This window comes from Astyanax mexicanus, chromosome 14 (assembly GCF_023375975.1).
Source record: "Astyanax mexicanus isolate ESR-SI-001 chromosome 14, AstMex3_surface, whole genome shotgun sequence".
In the NCBI taxonomy this organism is placed as follows: domain Eukaryota; kingdom Metazoa; phylum Chordata; class Actinopteri; order Characiformes; family Acestrorhamphidae; genus Astyanax; species Astyanax mexicanus.
Window position 1 is genome coordinate 28785000 of NC_064421.1, and position 27488 is coordinate 28812487.

At 38.4% G+C, this 27488-nt stretch overlaps 1 protein-coding gene across 5 annotated transcripts in view; it reads left to right on the forward strand.

The window, feature by feature from the left end:
* The window catches only part of nhsl1a (NHS-like 1a), a 128254-nt gene that overhangs the window by 24718 nt on the left and 76048 nt on the right, over positions 1-27488 (forward strand). The gene's annotated exons all lie outside the window — the stretch shown is intronic.

Sequence of the window (27488 nt, forward strand, 5' to 3'; positions counted from 1 at the left end):
CATTTGAAGCACATGTGCCAAGTATGAGCCAAATAAGTCGTCAGTAGGCTCTACAGTGAAAAAATAACTATTTTCAATTTATTCTATTTATCGCTATTTTCCAACCTAAATGGACAGAAGACAGGAACCTTTCACCCTATCAACACACAAATTTATTCACATATATAGACTGATATTGTGATCTTGATTGCAAATTTTCAGCCAAATCGGACATGTTTTGCCTCTACAACGGCTGGGAAACTACAGCGATTTTGTAGGCCTCAAGCCTGTATTATCGCTTTTTTCAAATCTAAATTGACAGAAGTCAGGAACCTTTGACCCTATTGACACAGAAATTGACATACATATATAGACTGATATTGTGATCTTGATTGCAAATTTTGAGCCAAATCAGATATTTTTTGCCTCTAATATGGCCAAAGAGCAACAGCCATTTTGTAGGCCATAAGCCTGTATTATCACTTTTTTCAAACCTAAATGGTCAGAAGTCAGGAACCTTTGACCCTATCAACACACAAATTTACATACATGTATATACAGACCACTTGATCATGAGTACCATGGAGCCCAATCGGACTTTTCTTCTCTCTTTAATAAATAGAAACACACTAATAGGGAACGTTCTGTCTTACTGATAGAGTGATAGATTTCCAGCAGGTTATATGTGGTCTCTTGCTGCGCTCTGGTGGTCATTTGGTGAAACAGCTACAGGTGAATTATTCTAAATTAAAGCTCTGCTGAACTTATTCAATCTTGCTTGTCTTGCTTAATTGAACATATTTATCCTTCTTGTTCATGCTGGTCAGCCGCCTGGGTCATTCTTGTTTATGCTCCACCCACTTAATTTTTTTTTTAATTTGCATAATATGCAAAACTTACTTTTGAGATCTTGTCCTTGGATCCTTGACCAATCATGACATGTTTGGTGTCAAATAGTTCAGCGGAGCTTACTCCTCATTAATTATTTTAAAAATCTTTACATTTGTAAACAATATGGCCGCCATATGCAAATTAGTTTTACCATGGTGCAGTTAAATGTCTTTAACACTTATAACTTTTGAATGCTTAACCTGACACTAATACCACTTCAGTCCTTTGATCATTACATGACTCTCAGATACCCCGTCAGTTTAAGTAGACATACACCCCCAGGGGGCGGAGCCAATGCTCGATAGCTGTTTCTCTAGAACCATACAAGCTATCAAGGTCATCCTTGGCAATTATCATCTACGTCACATGCACTAATGGTACACCAAATGAAAATTTGATATGGACACTTTTGTGGTCACTATAAGCCAATCGCATTCCAGTAAGCTTTTGACAGGATGAATGTTAATCAGGTCAAAACTTATACAAAATTATTGATATGATTGGTTATTGATATGTGCCCTTTTATGCCTCACTGCTTGGCTATCAACAGGATAAATGTGTCTTGTGTTTTTCAATATAAGAACTGAAGTTGTTTCACCAAATGTCCACTAGAGTGCAGCAAGAGACCACATTAAACCTGATGAACACTACAGCTCAATTTATCAATGCTTTTCAACTAGTTTACTCACACCACTCATCTGGCATTGTCATTACTGTCTTTGTGGTCAGGCTGGCCACCTAGCTTGGTTATGCTGCTCATCCAGCTAGGTCATTCTGTTCATTCACATTGGTCATTATGGTCCTGCTGGTCATTCAGCTTTGTATTCATAGCAATGTTGGTCATTCAGCTTGGTCATACTGGCCAACCACCTTTGCCATGCTGGTCATCCAGTTTGGTCATTATGGTCTTCCAGCTTGGTCAATATGGTCAACAAATTTGTCATCCAGATTAGTCATGCTGGTAATCTAGCTTGGTCTTTATGGTCATGCTGGTCATCCTCATCCAGTTTGGTGATGCCGGTCAATAAGCAACATGTTTTAAGCCTAACTGGCCTCCAGGGGCCTCTTTGCCTGTAACGCTCGAACCCCGTAAATCGCCGCTTGCGGCTATATTTAGGGTTCAAGCACCGAAGGTGCGTAGAACCCTATTGTTTTTGCTAAGATTTTTCTTATTATTATTATTATTATTATTATTATTATTATTATTCTTTTTCTCCTGTAAAAACAGTTGTGCAGCCTAAACCGTAAGTCATAGAGAAATGAAACTTGGTAGGTAGATGTAGGATCAGTGCATCTCGGTGGACAACAAAAATGGCACCGATTGGTCAAGTGGTGGCGCTATAAACAAGGAAATTCATTTTTCACAATTTTCTCAATAACTCAAAAACCATAAGACCTACATTCAAAATTCTTTTTTTGCTGGATTCCTTGGGTCAATACCAACAACTTTCCAATTTGGACCATGCACTTCCGTCTATATAGATTTTGTGCTAATTTGCATAATATGCAAAACCTACTTTTGCAAACTAGTCCTAGGATTTTTGACCAATCCTGGCATGTTTGGTATCAAAACACTCGTGAGAGCATGCGCTTCAATATTCATTAAGAAAAAGTTGAAATATGTAAACAATATGGCCGCCATATGCAAATTAGTCCTTCCGGATATATGCCCCATTCACTTCAAGAGGTAAATTTGGAGCACTGTTTCTCAGCAACCGTGCAACCTAGCAAGTTGAAACTTTGCATGCAGAATCTAACATACAGCCTCTAAAGGATGTTCAAAGGGCAACTTAATCAATCAACATGGCTGAACACCATCAGCCAATCAGCATTCAGCAGACATTTTGGCAGGCTGAACGTTGCCCAATCTGGATGATATTTGGCAGTTATGTTCAGGTGGAGACACTGTAGTGACCTGCAAAGTGCTGAAACAATCTGCCCACTGGGGGGCGCTGTTCCAAAAAAACGAGTATATGTCAATCATGCTGTACTATTTTGACATCTAATTGTTTTTGCCATATTTAGTACAGTGGCTCTGACAAATTTCTCAATACAACTATGTTTAAAAAGTGCTTTGTTCATTCATAATTGCTAATTGTTTGAAAATAGCTATATTGAAACTACTCTCTGGATATTTGGCCTATCACCTCCATTTCAGTCTTGCTGCACACTGTAGAGTCTCTAGGTAAATGTTCATTAAAAACATTTGTGAAAATTTCACATACAATACTCTCCAGGCATCAAGCAATCTGTGCGTCCTTGGAATTTCTAACCTAAATTGCTGTAACTCTGCAGTATTTGCTGTAATCTCACAATGTTAAAGACCTCTGTACAATATCACTCTGATGAAGCACCATTTAATACAGAACTAGATTAAGAATAACTTGACATTACATGTCATATCAGAACATTCACTCCTTTGTGCCTCTTCTCAACATTAATAACAGGTGAAAGACTTTTGATCATTTTAAATGTGACAGAATGTCTCCAATTGTGTTAGACCTTCTTACACATCACCATCCTATGCTCTAGTAGGCACCATTGTGCTAGTTGGTGCTTGATGAAGCGCCATTTAATTCAGAACTAGATTTATAATAACTTCGTAATTACATGTCATATCAGAACATTCACTCCTTTGTGTTAATTTAAACTTGTTTGGTCAAACATTTCAGCTTGTTCTGCAAAGGTTCAAAGGTCAATCTGAATACCACTTTGTGAACATTCTGGTTGAAGCCACCTGATCAATACCAATAACATGTAGACACCTTTTGACTAGTTCTAACTCACTTAATGAATATCCTACAAAGTTCACTAGATTTACATGTGAATTTAAGCACTGATCAGGTTGAAAGGCCTCTGCTCAACATTAATAACAGGTGAAAAACTTGATAATTTCTAAATGTGACAGGGCATCTCCAATCATATTAGACCTTCTTACACATCACCATTCAATGCTCCAGTAGGCACCATTGTGCAAGTTGGTGCTTGAACCCGATGATTGCCGCTTGCGGCTATATTTATTATTATTATTCTTTTTCTCCTGTAAAAACAGTTGTGCAGCCTAAACCGTAAGTCATAGAGAAATGAAACTTGGTAGGTAGATGTAGGATCAGTGCATCTCGGTGGACAACAAAAATGGCACCGATTGGTCAAGTGGTGGCGCTATAAACAAGGAAATTCATTTTTCACAATTTTCTCAATAACTCAAAAACCATAAGACCTACATTCAAAATTCTTTGTTTGATGGATTCCTTGGGTCAATACCTACAACTTTCCAATTTGGACCATGCACTTCCGTCTATATAGATTTTTTGCTAATTTGCATAATATGTAAAACATACTTTTGCGAACTAGTCCTAGGAATTTTGATCAATCCTGGCATGTTTGGTATCAAAACACTCGTGAGAGCATGGCCTTCAATATTCATTAAGAAAAAGTTGAAATTTGTAAACAATATGGCCACCATATGCAAATTAGTCCTTCCGGATATATGCCCCATTCACTTCAATTGTTAAATTTGGAACACTGTTTCTCAGCAACCGTGCAACCTAGCAAGCTGAAACTTTGCATGCAGAATCTGTCATACAGCCTCTAAAGGATGTTCAAAGGGCAACTTAATCAATCAACATGGCTGAACACCATCAGCCAATCAGCATTCAGCAGACATTTTGGCAGGCTGAATGTTGCCCAATCTGGATGACACTTGGCAGTTATGTTCAGGTGGAGACGCTGTAGTGACCTGCAAATTGCTGAAACAATCCGACCACTGGGGGGCGCTGTTCCAACAAATCGAATACATGTCAATCATACTATACTATTTTGACATCTAAATGTTTGTGCCATATTTAGTACAGTGGCTCTGACAAATTTGTCAATACAACTATGTTTAAAAAGTGCTTTGTTTATTCAGAACTGCTAATTGTTTGAAAATAGCAATATTGATACTAGTCTCTGGATATTTGGCCTATCACCGCCATTTCAGACTTGTTGCACACTGTAGAGTCTCTAGGTTAAGATTCAATAAAAACCATTTGTGAAAATTTCACATACAATAGTGTCCAGGCATCAAGCAGTCTGAGCGTCCTTGAAATTTTCAACCTAAATTGCTGTAACTCTGCAGTATTTGCTGTAATCTCACAATGTCAAAGACCTCTGTACAATATCACTCTGATGAAGCGCCATTTAATACAGAACTAGATTTAGAATATATTTGTAATTACATGTCATATCAGAACATGCACTCCTTTGTGCCTCTTCTCAACATTAATAACAGGTGAAAGACTTTTGATAATTTCTCAATGTGACAGAGTGTCTCCAATTGTGTTACACCTTCTTACACATCACCATCCTATGCTCTAGTAGGCACCATTGTGCCAGTTGCTGTTTGATGAAGCGCCATTTAATTCAGAACTAGATTTAGAATAACTTTGTAATTACATGTCATGTCAGACAATGAACTCATTTGTGTTAATGTAAACTTGTTTGGTAAAACATTTCAGCTTGTTTTGCAAAGGTCAAAAGGTCAATCTGAACACCACTTTGTAAACATTCTGGTTGAAACCACCTGATCAATACCAATAACATGTAGACACATTTTGACTAGATCTAACTCACTTGATGAATATCCTACAAACTTCACTAGATTGACATTACAATTACAATTTACAATTTAAGCACTGATCACGTTGAAAGGCTTCTGCTCAACATTAATAACAGGTGAAAATTTTTTAATAATCTCTAAATGTGACAGGGCATCTCCAATCATATTAGCCCTTTTTACACATCACCATTCAGTTCTCTAGTATGCACCATTGTGCCAGTTGGTGCTTGAACCCGATGATTGCCGCTTGCGGCTATATTAGCAATTATATTCGCTTTCATTACTTTTCATTATTCTTTTTCTCCTGAAAAAGCATATCTGCAGCCTAGGCCATAAGGCCTAGAGACATGAAACTTGGTAGGTAGATGTAGGATCAGTGCATCTCGGTGGACAACAAAAATAGCACCGATTGGTCACGTGGTGGCGCTATAAACAAGGAAATTCATTTTTCACAATTTTCTCAATAACTCAAAAACCATAAGACCTACATTCAAAATTCTTTTTTTGATGGATTCCTTGGGTCAATACCTACAACTTTCCAATTTGGACCATGAACTTCCGCCTGGATAGAGTTTTTGCTAATTTGCATAATATGCAAAACATACTTTTGCGAACTAGTCCTAGGTATTTTGACCAATACTGACATGTTTGGTGTCAAAATACTCGTGAGAGCATGTCCTTCAATATTCATCAAAAAAATGTTGGAATTTGTCAAAAATATGGCCGCCATATGCAAATTAGTCCTTCTGGATATATGCCCCATTCACTTCAACAGTTAAATTTGGAACACTATTTCTCAGCAACATTGCAACCTAGCAAGCTGAAAATTTGCATGCAGAATATATCCTACAGCCTCTAAAGGGTATTCAAAGGGCAACTTAATCAATCAACATGGCTGAACACCATCAGCCAATCAGCATTCAGCAGACATTTTGGCAGGCTGAATGTTGCCCAATCTGGATGACACTTGGCAGTTATGTTCAGGTGGAGACACTGTGGTGACCTGCAAAGTGCTGAAACAATCCGACCACTTGGGGGCGCTGTTCCAAAAAAACGAGTATATGTCAATCATGCTGTACTATTTTGACATCAAATTGTTTTTGCCATATTTAGTACAGTGGCTCTGACAAATTTCTCAATACAACTATGTTTAAAAAGTGCTTTGTTCATTCATAATTGCTAATTGTTTGAAAATAGCTATATTGAAACTACTCTCTGGATATTTGGCCCATCACCTCCATTTCAGTCTTGCTGCACACTGTAGAGTCTCTAGGTAAATGTTCATTAAAAACATTTGTGAAAATTTCTGTACAATATCACTCTGATGAAGCGCCATTTAATACAGAACTAGATTAAGAATAAATTGACATTACATGTCATATCAGAACATGCACTCCTTTGTGCCTCTGCTCAACATTAATAACAGGTAAAAGATTTTGATCATTTCTAAATGTGACAGAATGTCTCCAATTGTGTTAGACCTTCTTACACATCACCATCCTATGCTCTAGTAGGCACCATTGTGCTAGTTGGTGCTTGATGAAGCGCCATTTAATTCAGAACTAGATTTATAATAACTTCGTAATTACATGTCATATCAGAACATTCACTCCTTTGTGTTAATTTAAACTTGTTTGGTCAAACATTTCAGCTTGTTCTGCAAAGGTTCAAAGGTCAATCTGAATACCACTTTGTGAACATTCTGGTTGAAGCCACCTGATCAATACCAATAACATGTAGACACCTTTTGACTAGTTCTAACTCACTTAATGAATATCCTACAAAGTTCACTAGATTTACATGTGAATTTAAGCACTGATCAGGTTGAAAGGCCTCTGCTCAACATTAATAACAGGTGAAAAACTTGATAATTTCTAAATGTGACAGGGCATCTCCAATCATATTAGACCTTCTTACACATCACCATTCAATGCTCCAGTAGGCACCATTGTGCAAGTTGGTGCTTGAACCCGATGATTGCCGCTTGCGGCTATATTTATTATTATTATTATTTTTCTCCTGAAAAAACAGTTGTGCAGCCTAAACCGTAAGTCATAGAGAAATGAAACTTGGTAGGTAGATGTAGGATCAGTGCATCTCGGGGGACAACAAAAATGGCACCGATTGGTCAAGTGGTGGCGCTATAAACAAGGAAATTCATTTTTCACAATTTTCTCAATAACTCAAAAACCATAAGACCTACATTCAAAATTCTTTTTTTGATGGATTCCTTGGGTCAATACCAACAACTTTCCAATTTGGACCATGCACTTCCGTCTATATAGATTTTTTGCTAATTTGCATAATATGCAAAACCTACTTTTGCAAACTAGTCCTAGGAATTTTGACCAATCCTGGCATGTTTGGTATCAAAACACTCGTGAGAGCATGCGCTTCAATATTCATTAAGAAAAAGTTGAAATATGTAAACAATATGGCCGCCATATGCAAATTAGTCCTTCCGGATATATGCCCCATTCACTTCAAGAGGTAAATTTGGAGCACTGTTTCTCAGCAACCGTGCAACCTAGCAAGTTGAAACTTTGCATGCAGAATCTATCATACAGCCTCTAAAGGATGTTCAAAGGGCAACTTAATCAATCAACATGGCTGAACACCATCAGCCAATCAGCATTCAGCAGACATTTTGGCAGGCTGAATGTTGCCCAATCTGGATGATATTTGGCAGTTATGTTCAGGTGGAGACACTGTAGTGACCTGCAAAGTGCTGAAACAATCCGCCCACTGGGGGGCGCTGTTCCAAAAAAACGAGTATATGTCAATCATGCTGTACTATTTTGACATCTAATTGTTTTTGCCATATTTAGTACAGTGGCTCTGACAAATTTCTCAATACAACTATGTTTAAAAAGTGCTTTGTTCATTCATAATTGCTAATTGTTTGAAAATAGCTATATTGAAACTACTCTCTGGATATTTGGCCTATCACCTCCATTTCAGTCTTGCTGCACACTGTAGAGTCTCTAGGTAAATGTTCATTAAAAACATTTGTGAAAATTTCACATACAATACTCTCCAGGCATCAAGCAATCTGTGCGTCCTTGGAATTTCTAACCTAAATTGCTGTAACTCTGCAGTATTTGCTGTAATCTCACAATGTTAAAGACCTCTGTACAATATCACTCTGATGAAGCGCCATTTAATTCAGAACTAGATTTAGAATAACTTGACATTACATGTCATATCAGAACATTCACTCCTTTGTGCCTCTTCTCAACATTAATAACAGGTGAAAGACTTTTGATCATTTCTAAATGTGACAGAATGTCTCCAATTGTGTTAGACCTTCTTACACATCACCATCCTATGCTCTAGTAGGCACCATTGTGCTAGTTGGTGCTTGATGAAGCGCCATTTAATTCAGAACTAGATTTATAATAACTTCGTAATTACATGTCATATCAGAACATTCACTCCTTTGTGTTAATTTAAACTTGTTTGGTCAAACATTTCAGCTTGTTCTGCAAAGGTTCAAAGGTCAATCTGAATACCACTTTGTGAACATTCTGGTTGAAGCCACCTGATCAATACCAATAACATGTAGACACCTTTTGACTAGTTCTAACTCACTTAATGAATATCCTACAAAGTTCACTAGATTTACATGTGAATTTAAGCACTGATCAGGTTGAAAGGCCTCTGCTCAACATTAATAACAGGTGAAAAACTTGATAATTTCTAAATGTGACAGGGCATCTCCAATCATATTAGACCTTCTTACACATCACCATTCAATGCTCCAGTAGGCACCATTGTGCAAGTTGGTGCTTGAACCCGATGATTGCCGCTTGCGGCTATATTTACATATTTTTTTCATCGTAGTTCAAACAACCTTACAGGGTATAGCACTGAATCATAACACACGTTAAAAATCGGTCCGGACCTTGGCCTGTCGAAATTTTCTCTAACTGGACCATACTGAATTCTGATTAAATACCCTTGTTCTATGGCATCAACGGTTGTGTTATTAGAATAATGCATTGTGTTCAAGATCACGTGGATAATCTCTTGTGTTTCTGTACTGTAGATGATGTGGTCATGAGACAGTACAGTCACTCGCTCATCTGGGAAAGTTTTGCACTCTGGATATGATTCTGCGGTGACCTCATGTTTAGACAGTTGCTGTGAATCATTGTCCCACTTGCACAGAGGGAGGCTATTGGTGGAAAGTTCAGCTTAAACGAGTTGCACGGCTTTCATTCACCAGCTATTTGAACATTTGAGTTATTAAGGATTTGTGATTGGTTGTGCTCCAGTGTCACAAATATTTGTGTTCAAATATTTTTTTTTGTTTCTTGGTGAAAACAAAAGGCTTTAAAAGGCTGTTCTTGTAGATGACATCAGTGACCGCAAGCCAGTCATTTCTTATAATTAGTTTTTTTTGTCTCTGTTGTCCTCAAAATCAAATTCCAATAATTAAATTACTAAAAGAAAACTTAAAACATTTATGAAATATCAAACACATTAAGTGCTTATTTATGCAACCATGGTCATAAATCATGGCAGCCATCTAAAATACATTAACAACCACCTTACAGCAACAGTATATAGCTCCTTGCAACGCCATAGCAACCACTTAGTAATCACTTTTTTTTGCTATTCTCGTAGCAGCCACCTAGCAACACCTCAGCAACCACTAAACAACTCAACAGAAGCATCAAAAACTGTAGTAAGAACCAATCCACTGCCTGAAAGTCGAACCATGTACATAAACTGTCCAAGTCACTGTAATTACTTTACAGTTTTAACTATAATTTTATTGACCTACATTATAATATTGAGGCATGAAAGTATACATTTTGAGTTGCATTGCAACTAAGAATATTTACATTACTATATCTTATAGTAAAAGTTTAATGGAAATAAAATTCAGCTTTGGAAAAAAAAAATTAAGAGACCATTACATTACATTACATTTGGCAGACGCTTTTGTCCAAAGCGACTTACAATAGTCAAGTACAATGTAAAATAAGTTTAAAGGTAAAAACAACTTTGGATAGGGATAAAAGGAGGTCAAAGGGGAATAATAGGATAGAGGAGTGAAGGAGGGGAAGAAGGAAATGAGGTTAGAAGTAGTTAGTGTGTTAGAGGTGTTAAGAGAGTAAGTGCTCTTTGAAGAGCTCTGTCTTCAGGAGTTTCTTAAAGATAGCGAGAGATTCTCCTGATCTGGTAGTGGAAGGTAGTTTGTTCCACCATTGGGGAACTCTGTATGAGAACAGTCTGGATTGCTTTGTGTGAATGTTTGTTTGGCAAAGCGAGGCGACGTTCATTGGAGGAGCGCAGCGGCCGGGAGGTAGCGTAAGCCTTCAGGAGCGAGTGCAGGTAGGAAGGAGCCTGTTCTGTCATCACCTTGTAGGCGATTGTAAGAGCTTTGAATTTGATGCGAGCATCAACTGGTAGCCAATGGAGCTCAATGAGCAGCGGGGTGACATGTGCCCGTTTTGGCTGGTTGAAGACCAGACGTGCTGCTGCATTCTGAATCATCTGTAGTGGTTTTACTACACAGGCCGGGAGGCCAGTTAGCAGGGCATTGCAGTAGTCGAGGCGTGAAATGACGACCGCTTGCACCAGGAGTTGGGTGGCCTGTTGCGTCAAGAACGATCTAATTTTTCGGATGTTATAGAGCGCAAAGCGGCAGGACCGAGCAACTGAGGCCGCATGGTGCGTTAAGGAGAGTTGGTCATCAACCAGAACACCCAGGTTCCTAGCAACCTTTGTCGGTGAGAGAGAGAGAGAGTCGATACTTATAGAGAAGTTGTGTTGAAAAGATGGTTTTGCTGGTATAACCAGAAGTTCAGTCTTTGAGAGATTTAATTGAAGGTGATGCTCCTTCATCCGTGAGGATATGTCAGAGAGACACTGCGATATCCGTGCAGAGATTGAGTGATCTTCAGGTGAGAACGACAGATATAGCTGGGTGTCATCAGCAAAGCAATGGTAGGAAAATCCGTGTGAGCGGACAACCTGACCAAGAGAGGTGGTGTATATGGAGAAGAGAAGGGGACCCAGTACCGAACCCTGGGGAACCCCAGTGGATAAGGAGCGGGCTGAGGACAGCTGTCCTTGCCACGACACCTTGAACGAGCGCCCAGTGAGGTACGATCTGAACCATGACAGCACATTGTCTGCGATCCCCATGTTTGAGAGTATAGTTAGGAGGAAGTCGTGGTTGACTGTGTCGAAGGCGGCCGAGAGGTCCAGCAGAATGAGCACTGAGGACTGACCTGCAGCTCTGGCAGTTTTCAACGCTTCAGTCACAGACAACAGAGCCGTCTCGGTAGAGTGTCCTTTTTTGAACCCAGATTGGTTCTGGTCCAGAAGGTCATTCTGGGAGAGGAAGCCAGAGACCTGATTTAGAACTGCTCTTTCTAGTGTTTTAGAGAGAAAGGGTAGCAGTGAGACCGGTCTGTAGTTGTCAACCTGGGCGGGGTTGAGAGAAGGCTTTTTAAGCAGTGGTGTCACGTGTGCTTGTTTGAAAGCAGTCGGGAATACACCAGAAGTTAAAGAGGCATTGATCGTGTGAGTGATAGCCGGAATGATTGCAGGTGCGATAGTTTGCAGTAGGTTTAAGTTTATTAAGTTTCTGTTTAAGTAAAATGAACATTGTTGTTTTATTACGGACAAAATTTCTCCCAAAATTCCAAATAAAAATATTGTCATTTAGAGCATTTATTTGCAGTAACAAGAAATCAGAAATCAATATTTGGTGGAATAACCCTGGTGGTTTTCATGCATCTTGGCAGGTTCTCCTCCACTCGTCTTACACAATGCTTTTGGATAACTTTATGCCACTCCTGGTGCAAAAAGTCAAGCAGTTCAGCTTTTATTTGATGGCTTGTGATCATCCATCTTCCTTTTGATTATATTCCAGTGGTTTTTAATTTGGTAAAATATATAAAAAAAGAAACTCATCATTTATAAGTGGTCTCTACTTTAACTTATAACCCCCCCAGACTGCTAGATTTAAAAGCATAAAATGTCTATGAAAATGGATTAGACTTATTTGTTTCTACAGCGGTTGGCAGTATTGTCTTGTGGTTACTGGAACTCTGTAGCTGCCAGCTGCCTCCTTAACTTATTTTTGAGTAATGGTATAAATATTTGTCTGTAACTCGGTCTGGCAAACATTTAACTGTCTGCAAGCCTTTCTTTGTTTTTGCTCTATTAATTCAGGTTGGCAGCTGGGATTAGTTTTTCCACCTGTTCCTCAGCAGATAGCATCATCTGATGAGCTGTAGATGAGCTACGGTTCAGCTGATGACAACAGCTAAACGTGCAAATTGGGGACATGGAAAAAGCGAATTAACCTCATGACTAAGTTTACAGAGCATGGTGATGCATTAGCAATTTTATTAAGCGTAAATTTAGTGTTACTTACTGTCGAGTTAAGAAGATATGCTCCCTCGTCCACACAGACACACACACAGCTGATGGCATGTTTCCTCCAAGTTGTTGAGTGTGGAATATGGAGCTACAGTATCATTTATTTTCTCCATTAAAAATCTTGATCTTGTTGAACTCAGTAACTCACCACATTAAAATGTTTTAATTTAAAAAGCATCAAATCTATCTTGAGATATTATAATATAGTAAAACAATTGTAGTATTATTTTTGTCTCTCTCCTAAAAATACAGAAAAATACCAGCATTTTATAAAAGATTAAAGTGTTTAATGATTAAACTACAAAATACTGTTATGATTACTACAATAGTTTTATGCTATTGGCACTACTAATATAAATCATTTAGTTCTGGCAATATTACACTGTTTCTTTTTTTCTATTTACATTTAAAAACCTACTACTAATAGCTTAGACTCTTAGTCGGATAAAATGTGATTAATCATGATTATTCACAGAATTCTATTGTGATTAACCCTGATTCATATTTTTTAAAATAATTGACAGCCCTACATAAAGTGTATGGACAATGTATAGATTTAATAAATGATATTTGTGACAGGCTAGTAAATGTTGTTTCCTATATTAGCAGCAGTTTAAGGCCTAAACCAAGGGTGTCCAAACTACGGCCCGCTGGCCATTTGCGGCCCGTTTCCTTTTTTGGAGCGGCCCGTGAGGTATTTTAGAAATAGAATGAAAGTTGGCCCGCTGTTAAGAAGGTTTTTTATAAAGGGAGATTCAAAGTTTGAACGCTAGGTTTCAGAAGCAGGCCAAAGAGTCGGAGAGGGTGCGCATTTCTAGCACAGAAAAACGGGCCAAAGAGTCTAAAAGCGGAGAGAGTGTGCATTTCTAGCGCAGAAAAACGGGCCAAAAAGTCTAAAAGCGGAAAGAGTGCCAGAAGCCAGAAGAAGGTTTCAGAAGCGGGCCAAAGAGTCGGAGAGGGTGCGCATTTCTAGCACAGAAAAACGGGCCAAAGAGTCTAAAAGCGGAGAGGGTGCGCATTTCTAGCGCAGAAAAACGGGCCAAAGAGTCTAAAAGCGGAGAGAGTGCGCATTTCTAGCGCAGAAAAACGGGCCAAAAAGTCTAAAAGCGGAAAGAGTGCGCATTTCTAGCGCAAAACAACGGGCCAAAGAGTCTAAAAGCAGAGAGGGTGTGCATTTCTAGCGCAGAAAAACGGGCCAAAGAGTCTTAAAGTTGCCGTAATTAATGAGTTTTATATTAAGAGACATCATGAAATTAAACATCAATTTGAAAAATCTTAGTTTACACAACACTGTCAAAGATAAAGATAGTAAGTCAAGTAAAATGGTGTGTAAATGAAATAATTAGGGAAAAAGTATTATTTAAAGTGGTATATTTCATTATTTGAAGGAGAAATATATTTAGACACCCCAGGCCTAAACAGTGACTTTCTCTGAGAGCTTGATTAAAGATGCTAATATGTTAGTGTTAATCTTAGGTAAAACTAAGATTTTCCTTTCCTAAGCAGTTCTTTCCCCACCCCACCACACAGCAGTTCAGTCTGAACAATAGTAGGCTTTGTAAGGACCCTTAGACCCCTAGACTTGTAACAATCTAGACACAGAGGGCTGGATTCCCAGACACAGATTAACTCTAGACCTGGTCCAAGAGGGTTTTTTTTTTTAGTTGATAACCACATGACTTAGCCCCAGACTAGGTTTAATCTTTGTTTTGGAAAGGGCTTCTGTGGGCTTAGCATTTCTGTTAGCTGGTATGCTAAGAGAAGAGTTGCAGGTTCATGGCAAGAAGACTCCCTCAGCCGTGATTCAAGTGTCCGCAGAGGCTGAGGCCACATGTTTTCTTTGGGGTTCATTCTCTCCAGCTATGTCCTCAGTCTGTGGTGATTTGCAGTGAATATGACTCCCTCTCTTCCATACTTTATGGCATATTCCTGTTGTGCTTGGCCTCAGTCCAGCTATCTGTGGAATACTGTACTGTCTGCTATCAAGACTGACTGACTTTTGATGGGAAAATTAAAACACATAAAGACATTGGGAGTATCTCTTTAAAATATAGATATGAAAAAATAAACTTCTGTTTATTTTCTTACATATTACTCTGGAAAAGGGTTGGGCAACCAATCACAAGTCCCTAGTGCTGTGAAACAAATGCGGCCTAGTAATGCCCTTTAGGCATAAAAACAATCTAATTACCACATTTTTGCATCATAAGGTGCACATAAATTCCTTTAATTTTCCCAAAAATCGCCAATGCGCCTTATAATCAAGTGCGCCTTATGTATGAATTTTACCAGTTAGGTATTAAGGAGCAGTAAAACCACACAGAAGTATACAGGAGTTTTAGTTTAGCTAAGGCTGGAGCAGCATTAGCATTAGCTGCTAACCACACTAAGTGCTAGCTCTTTTGCCATTCAGAGGCGATCAGACTGTAGCCTGCACGTTTACTGTGTTAATTCAAGCTATGTGGGACAAACAGCTAGCTAACATTGCAACTGGCTTCCCGAAACACTCAGGGTTTCTCAGTGTAGCTCTGCCGGGTTGCATTTACTAGCAGTTAGCAGCTAATGCTAATGCTGGTGCACTCAACCTTAGTGGAAATCTGCAAATCTAAGCTTCCTGTAAATAAATGTAAGTGCTTTAGTCACCCAAATAAACATTTTCAGGAAAGAAGTCTGTGTAAAGTAACATCCAGCGCTTGTTTGACAGTTTTGTTTACTGTTTTGTTTAGTTTTACTTAACTTAAGTTCCCCTTCTCCCCCAACCACCATCCAGCAGCGAGAAATGCTGCAGAATTAGAAGGAAAACATGGCGACACCCCTATTCCTTACTAGTGTCGCATAATGCACAAATAGACCAGAAAATAAACGTTTATTGATGAGTGCGCCTCATAGTGCGAAAAATGCAATACTTATATTCTACCTTTTATAGGCTTTGGGCTATAAGTGTAGATGATAATTATAGTTAATAATTATAGAATAATTTTAGATCAGTAACAGGTATCATTCCAAATTCTGCATTCTTAGAAAATAGACATATAAACTAGAAAACGTAATGAAATGTAAGGTTTAGAGGGAATTAAAATGTTTGATTTGTATTTAGGAAAAAAACTAATGAATTCCAATTTTATGATTTTTTTTGTCATTATATTGTGACAGTTGCACATTTACTTCCAATTTTTTAAGTATTACGATTAGGATTTTCAATATAATTTCTTATCAAACATGAAATCTATGTATGTAATGCCTGAACAGATATCCTTAAGCTATAGGCATGTAATAACATGTAGAACTAAAAAAAAGGCCTGCCTTTAAAGGGGTTAACTGACATTATTACATGTGTTTTTTTTCCCAGCCTATTGCATGAAGCCTACCTAAAGGAAGAATAGCAAGAAATTTAGTCAAACTGAAGTAAAACATTAGAAAAAAATGGTAATAATTTTTAACAAAGAACTTCATGAACATGTTTTGGATAGCCCATAGACCTTTTCTAACTTGTGTAAGAACAGGTATTATATGTCTCCTTTAATGTGCCACTTGTTTTTACCTAAAGTGTACCAAAAGTATTTATAGAAAATATGTTCTTTTTTATAATGCATTAATGTAATTTGATTTGACTTCAAGTTGTTGACGACAGAAAATGCTAATGGAACTACTAGGTTGCTAGGTTTCTCAGTTGATGATTCTCTCCTCTGCTGTCTTAGCAGGCATTGTAAACCCTTTGTGTGGATTCCCCTTCAGCTTGACCTTCACTGCAGACTAATTAAGCAATGTCGCAGAGGGATGTGGATAAAAGAAGTGGGTCAGTATGGAATGGATATGTGGGTTGCGAGTGAAATATGATTTCTGGGAAGTGGAAAAAAAGCACAGCACATTCCTGACGCGGAGTGTGAGCCAGTGCATTCACACCTGCAGCCCTGGAACTCCTGAAACACCCCCGGTGCTCTTAGTACGGTCTGGCTTTACTTGAGATATTGTTTGGAGCCCACGCATCCATCCACCCACCCAGGCATGTGCACATGTGCATACACTTGCATAAACGCACACATAATCACACAAAGTACAGTCTGCACTTCTCATCATAAGCTTATATTGTTCTCTCATCATGCTTTTGCCTTCAAGGTTATTTGTCTGTTTTGTACATTAGTTCAAAACCCACACGTCGTGATCGTTTCCTAACCTGAAGCACACATCGTATAAAAAAAGACTGGCTGTATTGTGCTCTCCTCTGCATTTTTAATCATAAATAAATAGGATGACCTGCTGCAGGACTGTATGAGGAGGTTGAGCAGACGTGGCTTTGTATAATTAGTAGTGTTGTCAAGACCGCTAGAGCCGAGTCTGAGACTGAGTCAAAAACAAGACTTTTTAGTAGTCGAGTCCGAGTCAAGATCAAGGCCAGGAAATACAGAGACTGGGACCAGATTAAGATTTTAAAATAAAAACAATAAAGTATCTTCTCTGTTTCTCAAAATGATGCTTATTCTGTTTCTCTTTTAAAATGTAATTAGAAGTGACCGCATGAAGTCAACTTAATAAAATTCTATTAATTTTTATTAAAAAAATGTGAAAACAATGACAATTTATCAGCTAGCTCTTTGCTAAGGTTAGCTAGCTCATCACTAAGGTTAGTTAGCTCATCGTTAGCTTTAGTTCTCTTCCTGGTAACATTAGTATTTTAGCTAGCACATCGCTAAGGTTAGTTAGCTCATCGCTAGCTTTAGTTCTCCTGCTCGTAACATTAGTATGTTAGGTATCTCATCACTAAGATCAGCTAGCTCATCACTAGCTTTAGTACTCTCCCAGGTCACTTTAGTATTTTAGCTAGGTTGTCTCTAATGTAAACTAACTCGTCACTAACAGTAGTTCTCTCCCCGGTAACATTAGTGTTTTAGCTAGCTCACCACTAAGGTAAGCTAGCTCATCGCTAGCTTTAGTTCTCTTTGTATGTCTAATCATATGTCTATTAGTTTGTTAGCAATTTTGTCGACAAGGTTAGCTAGCTTGTCACTATCGGTAGTTCTCTCCACGATAACATTAGTATTTTACCTAGCTCATCGCTGAGGTTAGCTAGCCCATCGCTATTGTTAGTTGGCTCATCTCTAGCTTTAATTCTCTTACCGGTAACATTAATGTGTTAGCTAGCTCATTGCTAAGGTTAGCTAACTCGTCTTTAGGTTTAGTTCTCTGCCCGGTAAAATTAGTAATTTAGCCAACTGGTTGGTTAGCTAGCTCATTGCTAAGGTTAGCTAGCTCATCGCTAAGGATGGTTCTCTCCCTGGTAACATTAGTATGTTAGCTAGCTCGCTTCTTATGTTAGTTATCTCGCTAGATTGCACTTACTTCTCCTTGTGCTTTCTTTCTAGATGTCTGGAAAAAGACCGCTCTCTCTTGGTCTTGAGACCGAAACCGGACTTGAGTATAACACTAATAATTAGATGGAAAGAACCATGCAGAAGGTAGCTGAAGGCCTGAGAATGAATGGACACTGGCTATTATCCGAACAACTCAGTGATTAGCAGTAACCATTGCATTTTATTAAAGAATTAATACATCTTTCTACTTAACTTGTTTTTTTAAGTTCTGTAGTGCTTGCCCACTCAACGGCACATCTATTACTACACAACTCAACATATACACTGTATTTCCATGTCCAAACAGAGTAATGCTTCTCCATCTGCAACTCTGATAGATGATTCTAGTTAAAAGAGTTAAAAGAGAAATGGTACTTGGCTCATGGCATTGTGCCAAGTGTAATGTTTGTTGGAGGAGGAATTATATTGTGAAGTTTTTTTTGGGCTCAGCCCCTTATTTAGATTGAAATAAACTCTTAATGTTTCAGCATACCAAGAGATTTTGGACAATGCTTCCAAATTTGCCAGAACAGCTTGGGGATGGCCCCTTCCTGTTCCAGCATGACTTAGTCGAATGTTAGGGCTGGGACTGATGTTTTACCTGAGTTGATAAAGTTTCAGTTAAACCTTGTGCTTTCATACCTACATTATTTGGTCTTGTTCTTCAGTGTGGTCTGAACCAAAATAGCAGGTTTAAAAGGTTCTGCAAACCAGAGGTTGTCATGGTTTAATTATTATTATCATGTTCTGAAATCTCTTTTAGGTATGCTGTAATTTCAATTAAATCTAGCTTTAAGAGAAGCATACCTGGATATGTTTCCTCTATCTTCTTTCTCTCTGGAAAGAAAGACAGTAAATGCGTTGGGAGAGACACTCGGAGGAGTTACTGTCATAATAACGCAAGTAAATTAAATCTGGACTCAGAGATCTTGGCGATGAGAGCATTCTTTGGTCAGCAGCAAAAGTGATTCTGGACTTTTTAGTCTAGTGTTAGCTCATAAGATTTTGTGTTAATATTTGATATACACTGCAAACTAATCGACCATGTTGAACCGAACTATGTCCTAACTGAGACCACCTCTTGTGGTGGGAACACATTTTGGTCTGGACCATGGTTTGCAGGACCTTTCACACCTGCTATTTTGGTTCAGACCAAACAAAAAATTCTGAGGGCATTTTCCCACATGTAGTCTGGTTCTCTGGTCTCTGGTTGATAAGTTTGTTTGATTTTTGCCCTTGATTTGGTTTGTTTTCACACAGGCACAGACCTAAATGCACTGGAATGCACACCAAGAAACCAGGCAAGTATGTTGTCTCCACTGATTGGTTAGAGGTGTCTGGCGTAAGAACAAGAATGTAAATACAGCAAGAAGGTTCTTTAACAATGAACACTGAAAAAAAAACACTGCTGTGCTTTAAAACACAGTGTTTTCAATAAAATGTCTGCACAGTAAGCGAGAGTAAGTGGGCAGGCGAGTGTTGCACATACAGCGCTCAGTGTGAAAAAGCTTAGAATGGAGCAGCAGCAGCAGAAACAGCGCTTGTTCATAGCTGTAGTAATAATCTGGGTAATAAATCAGGTTAAGCTGCACCTGAACAGCCATTTAGCTGAAAACTGAAGAATATATTTGATAGTTGTGTCGGATCGAGACCGGATCACATTCTCACCACAAACTAACCACTTCTGTGTTCATTTGAAACCCTGGTGAGGACCAACACAACCGTACTGAGACCTGCAATTACTGTTACTTGTACAAACAATTGTTAAGTTTTGGGCTATTTTGTCTAAATGTTGAAACAAAAATTGAAAATTGAAAATAATTTTATATTCCACAAATTGGGTGCACGAGTATTCATTTTAAAGTGGCAATCCGTATTATTTTGTTTCTAAACTGAAAGCAGAAGCATTTTTGAGTGGAGAAGAGACAGATTATTGTGTTTAATGGTAACAGTGTCCTGGAACGACCATCCCTGCTAAGCCTAATATATTCCTTCTAAAAACTGGGGTGTTGGGTCACTTTTCGCGAGAGTTCTTCTGGCCACGTCACGCCTCTTTACGTATTTACGTCTCACGTACAGCCTCTAAAAGAGGATCCGGCTCCATTTTACTGTACACGATCAGCGGTGGAGCAATGGAGACTTCAGAAGAGGAAACTCAGAGCTCATTTACACTGTCAAAACTGACAGCCGTGTTTAATAACTCTCTTACATCCTCTGAAGATATTTCCCTCAGCAGTTTCTGACTGAGCGCGCTCTCTCTCTCTCTGCTTGAACATAACCTGGAATCAGATTAATCCGCTCTGAAAGGAGACCACATAACACCCACCCAGTGTTATGCGGATGCTCTGCTTGTTAAGCGGATGCTTCTGCATGCCCTGTGCAATTACCCATTCTCACCAGAGAGGGCCTTAAATCCCCCAAATCTTTAACTTCAGCTTTAATTAGTTGTCTAGACATTTTTAGTTGTTGACTAATTATCATTACCCTAGATTTAAAATATCCACTTACATGCGTAACACACGTCTGGGAGTGAAAATACACCAGACAGTTCTGGCTTTTCAAAACTTCTTGCACCTTGCCTGTATTCTGAGCTCAGTAACTAAGGACTTAAATGAACTATAACTATTCTCAACATATCATTGCAGACCACAGAACCTACCCAAAGTAACCAGCACAGTGCCATCTATCTTTTATTAAAAAACAGTAATTAAACCATCTTGGAATATGATGAACATTAAAAAAATAGTTTCTAATCTCCATATCCATTGATACTAGATTTTGCTGTAAGGAGTAATGGTGGGTTTGTAATGCCTCAGCTGAACTTGAAGGAGGACAGATCTTCCTTTGGGCACTCTTCTCTTAAGCACAGTTACTTCAGGAATTCCTTCAGGAAGAAGAGGAAGGAACAAGTGATTCACTGACTTCTTTCCTGTAAATGAGGAAACTACTGAAATATACATATAGTCAGTTTCGGTTAGAATAAGGGGGGTGAAAGCAGGTCAAGGAAAAGTATTTAAAACAGTATGTGTTTTCATACCAGAGGGAAAAAATGGTGTTTTCTGAAATTCACAGCAGTATAGACACAAATGCTGAGACAGTTTTTTTAACCCTTATTTATAAAAAGAAATACTGTATTTTTCGCACTATAAGGTGCACCGGATTATAAGGAGCACTATCAATAAAAGTCTATTTTCTGGTCTATTTTCATACATAAAGCACACTGGATTATAAGGCGCATTATGTGACACTAGTAAAGAACAGGGGTGTTGCCGTGTTTTCCTTTTAATTCAGCAGGACTCGTAAAAACCTAAGCTAAGCTAAGTGAAGTAAAGCAAACTGAAATTCTTAAAAAAAACACTTTTTCTTTTGAAGACAAATGAGCGCTGGATGTTAATCTACACAGATTTCTCTCCTGAAAACTGTTTATTTGCGTGAGTAAAGTGCTTTTTTTTTTTTTTTTTAACAGTAATCTCAGATTTTCAGCAGCAGGAGCATTAGCATTATTAGCTAGACGCTAGCTTGTCTGAGGAACCCTGAGTGTTCCGGTAAGCCAGGGTGATATTAGCTAGTGGTTCGTCCCATATAGCTTGTTTTAACGTGGTAAACGTGCAGACTACAGTCCGATATACTCACCTCTGAGCGGTGAAAGAGCTAGCGCTTAGCGTGGTTAGTGGCTAATGCTGCTCCAGCAGTGCTAGCCGGGGTTAGCTACAGGCTACAGGCTGATAATACTCACCTCTGAATGGCGAAACAGCTAGCACTTAGCATCATTATAGGCTAATGCTAATACTGCTTCGGGTAAAATTCATACATAAGATGCACCAGATTATAAGGTGCACTGACGTTTTTTGGGAAAATGCGCCTTGTAGTGCGAAAAATGTGGTCAAAGAAATATGAGGAGAATCTTTTACACTCATTCTGCTGAGGGACACGCATGTATGTGAAGGGGAGTCAGATTCTGACAGAGAGCTAGAATTTGTCACAACACCTGGCAAAGCTACTCACAGAACTCTTAGCTAACATTCTACAAATTAAATAAAATTTAAGTATAGACAGACTCAGCCAATGTAGATGATGCTGATAAAACAATAAAAACAAATTGTTTTTCAGTCCACTTACTAAACTGTGTGAAACCAAAACTAACCGAACCAAATATACAAAACGTAAATGACACACTGGTTTCAGGTGTGAAAACACCCTAAAAGTCCTTCAGCATCTTTGTTTTAAACCAGATCTTCACTTCTTGAAAAAAAAAGCAACCAAAAACATCTAAACCTGAAACATGATTTAAAGAGTGAAGTAGTGAAAGAGCCTGGAGTTGACAGCACAGGTGAATAGGTCAGTGTGAGGGCGAGAGGTCGGCTTAGGTCATTGTTCACGCTTCAGCACCATTCTGGACTCAGGTTTCAGGGCCTTGTTATCCAGCAGAGACCACATGACTGGACTTTAAGAGCAAAAAACGTGGCGTTTCTCTCGCAGTGTTATCAGCAGCAGCACCGTTCCTTGTTTTGCCTTTTAATTCTAATTGAAAACATCTGATGCCGGGGTCACTGGGCTGTGTTTGGAATGGTGAGGGAACTGTGTGCTTTGAAAAGCTGTGAGTTTGGGGGGGGGGGGGGGGGTGGGGGGTTGCTGTAATGAGACTGTACCGCCCACATTAATTGGACGGAATGTGTGTGTTAGCGAGGAGGAGGAAGGGGTTTTAGCCTCTGAATTTAGTGGCTTATTGGGTGGGTCTGACCTGGCGTGTGACCAAAAGCCACAGCCGTGCCTCGAATATTGTATTTCCAGCAAAAAGAGTCCAGCATCCATTTCCTTGGAGTGGGGCTTGTTTTGTGGAGTTTCTTAGCTGTGCAAGGTTGTTCAACAATAGGCAAATTTTAGAAACAAATACAAAGGCTGTGTGTTCAAAAATATTATATAAAAAATCAGGCAAAGGTGTACATCTGTTACAAGGCTTCTGCTTGTCCTATGTGTCCTTTGGGCAAAGGTTACATTAGCCATAGTTCTAAACAAGCTGTCTATTGTACTGGAACTGAACACATGCCAGGTTTCTTCCTTTGGGATTGCAGTGACAGGCCTACGAGGGATAAGGTTAAAATCCTGCCTGCTTAATTTCCTCTGAAAGACGCTCTCGCTATCTCTGACCAATGCAGGAAATTCTGGGGGTTTCCCTTCTTATCCCTAAAGGAAACAAGCAACGCAAAATAGCCCAGAGAGAAAAGGAGGTAATACTGGATGTGCTCATAAACAGGATGGCAGATAAGTGCATCGTCTTTTATAAGATAATCTTTTGAGACTGTCTTTCAGAAACTTCAGCTGTATGGAATCCAAAACACTGAGGTGCCAACATTGAGAAATTAAAGACTGTAAACTGCAAATCATGCAATTTCTCCAAAATGTTCAGATGTTTGGATGTTTGGTTCTGTGCTGCCATCTTGTGGATGAAATGTAACCATGCTGAGTATTTGAGTTAAATTTGGTTTCTTGAGTTTCCTGACCACAAGTTTAGCTTGGTTTATGTAAAAAGTTTACAGTATGATTTAACATGAATGTTTTGATGGAGAATCACCATTTGCTAACATTATGTGGAAAAAAACATAATCATATCCATAGTATATAATCCATAAAAACATTTAGAAATGTATGCACACCACTAGATATTACCTAACATAATCAAAACATATCTGGTCAAGTGTAAAAACTGCATGGTCAGAATTAGGGGTGGCCAATATGGCCCTAAAATAATATCACAACATTTCATTGTATTTTCAGGATAGTACATAATTTATTGATTTTCTACACTCGACAAAAAAGGTTCTTTAGTAAAAGGAAGGATTAAGATTAGACTGTCCATAACAGAATTTGAATGCTTTACTTGGTCAAACTGCTTGTTTGAGCATTGGCATCGCAATGTGCGGTGTCACAGTAGGCCAGCTTGAACCATTCACATTATGCTACAACTTGTTTGGAAATAAAGGAAGTCTGATTTTTTGTTTTTTTCTTTTCCATTGGAGCTTTCTTTTTAATTGGAGGCCAATTCCATCTGCCCAATATAATTGATTTGTTTTCCAATCTTTGATAAATATAGTGCATTATTAATGACATGTTTATTATTGTGTTATAATTCACTTCTAGTCAAATCTGGAGAAAATTCATCTGACTAATGTTGTTGGTTCCCCTCTTCCCACTTGAACAGTTCTGAATTGTTGTATCATTGGTCCCTGTATGCATCAGTAGTTCTTGCCTTGCCAGCATGCTGCTGTTTTGTCTGACATTGTCACACCTGTCCACCCAAAATGATCAAATATTTGTTTTGATTACCTGTGTAAAAGTGCAGAAATCAATATTTGGTGGATAAACCCTGGTTTTTAATCACAGTTTTAATGCATCTTAGCATTTTCTCCTCCATCAGTCTTTCACACTCCTTTTTGAAAAACTTTATGCCACTCCTGGTGCAAAACTTCAAGTAGTTCAGCTTGGTTTGATGGTTTGTGATCATCCGTCGTCCTCTTGATTATATTCCAGAGGTTTTCAATTTGGTAAAAATCAAATTGGCAAAAAACTCATAATTTTTAAGTGGTCGCTATTTTTTGTTCCAGAGCTGTACATGTATATCCGAACATATGTGTATGTATGTTTCCAAATATTTGTATTCTATGCATAACCTAGTAAAAAGCAGTACATGTAGAGCAGGTCAGAGGTCAGTCAAATGCTGTTGGCTTTAGTAGCCTAATCTAAAAAGACGCTTGTGACACATTTGGCCAGCTGTGGAGATTTATTAACTCAGGGAAAGGGCATTTTAATGTGGTGGAGATTATCATGCCAGCTGCCTCACACACTCGTGACATACTATCACACATTTGTAGCTTTTATATAACGTTTTACAGCATTAAGTACTGATACAAACCTCATCCTTTGACATGTGTAGACTGTTACATTATAGGACTGTGCTGTTTACAGCTGAGTGGGTTTTTCTTAAGCACATACACAATTAGAATCAGGTGGGTCTCATATACTACAGGGCTAATGCTGGTCATTAGGTGCTATTTCAGTCTGAATCAACACATTGTACATTGTTTCCTGTCTGAGGTCATACTGCAGCGTACAGTATCTCACAAAAGTGAGTATTCTTCTCACATTGCTGCAAATAATGTATTATATCTTTTGATGGGACAACATGAAAATAACTCAAAACATAGCCATTAATGTCTAAATAGTCAGGAACACAATTGAGTACACCTAACATGATGCTAGACTGGGCTTTTTTGTCTGTTAGCTTAACAAACCAGTCAGTTAGTGTTCTACAAGTGTGTTAAGCTAAAGAAAGCATAAGTCAACAATTAAAACATTAAAACATCAGGCGTTAGGAGATCACACTTCTACTGTGTGCTTTTCTCGGGTACTTCAGTAGGTCACCATAGGCCCCTCTTGCTTTGCACATGTTGGCTGGATTTATGAGGTAAAGTCACCTGGAATGGCATTCAGTTAACAGAGTTATCAAGAGTTAAGTACTTAAATTTATTTCCTCTTATAGTGTTTGAGAGCATCAATTGTAAAGTTGTAAAGAGGTGGAGTTAGATTTATACAGTAAATAGCTCTATTTGAGTAATGTTCTAATCCATATTATGGCAACAACTACTTAACTGAGTAAATAAAAAAAGATAAAAAAAAAATAAAGGTCATTCAATCTGAAAAATGTAAAGAACTTCCCAAATGAAAGTATTCTCAAGTGCAGTTGCAAAAACCATCGAAAATGTTATGATGAAACTGGCTCTCATCAGGACCACCCCAGAAATGGAAGACTAAGAGTTCCCTCTGTTGCACAGTTCATCAGAGTTACCAGCCTTAGAAACGCTTAAGTTATAAGCACCCCAGATAATAGTCACCTAAATACTTTGGTTTGTTTAACACTTTTAAGTTACTACATTATTCATCATGTGTTCCTTAAATGTATAGTCTGTATGACTTTAGTGTTAATTTACAGTTTTAAGCAAAAAAAAAATAAAAACCATGAGAAATGAGAAAATGTGGCCAAACTTTTGACTGGTACTGTATTTATGAATACGATGTGGGTGATTATTGGGTACTGGAGGTCTTTTAAAACTTCTTAAAAACTAAAAATGTTGGTTAATTGTGGTTACCATTCAAATATTGACTAAATGAAAATCATTTGTTGTCATTTTTTCACTGTTTTTTTTTTTCATTAATTCCTTCTTCTAAATCTGTGTTCTTAAATATGAGTAAACATTAGGGGTGTGTTTAAAAAAAATAGATGTTTAGATTTAAATTGATCTTCATTCGACTGATCCAATATCGATTTATATAAACTTGAGTTCGAGCACCGCCCTCTGGCTGGGGTGGTCAGTTAAGCACAGCTGGAGCACGAGTGACGGCGCCCAAGACCTGAAGGCAGACGTGTGGTTACATTTTAGATTCAGAAACCATGATGGTAGAGAAGAGCCGGATTAAAGAAAAGCCGTGTGTAAACTGTGCAACATAGTGGTGGGAATAATGTGGGAATTCCACAAATCTGAGAATCTATTTAAAACGACACCGTCCTGATATTCAATAAATGCCAGAACCTAAACAAACTCCACTAGAGAACACATTTGCGATTAAAGTACCTACAAGTTCTCCTTGTGCCAAAAAAAAAACTGAAGCTTTGGTTACATTTATATGTAAGGATATACGTTTATACAGCGTTGTTGAAAACGATGGCTTCTGAAGCTTCATTAATGTTCTGGAAGCAGGTTATGTTTTACCAGTTTTTTATGTCAAAATTTGAGTAAAGTACCCATTCCAAACCTGTGTAGAGATGTGAAACATGATGTCGCAATTAACTAAGCTTCATTAAATGATATTGAAAAAATGAATGTAACTGTTCTGTCTTCATAATATAAACACAAATATTTTAACAATGGAAGTTGGAGTGTTCCTTGTATACATCCTTAGATTTCATAAAGGGCTGCATGATATTGAAAAAAATTACATTGTACATATTTATATCGCAATATTAAACAATGCAGGGCCCATGGCGTCACCAGCCCCGGCCCCACCCGCTTGCAAGAGCTGAGTCAGTGCTGAGCACTCAAAACCTGAGGAAAACAGCAGTAATCGGCCGTTTAATCAGACATTTAAATGGCTTAAAACCTAAAAGGTTAAAAAGAGTGTTTTTCTGGGATTGAAAGCGTGAATTCAGGTGTAAATGGAAATACCTCTTGTTTACTCCTGTCCCCCTTGCATGTGCACATCACGATGATGAT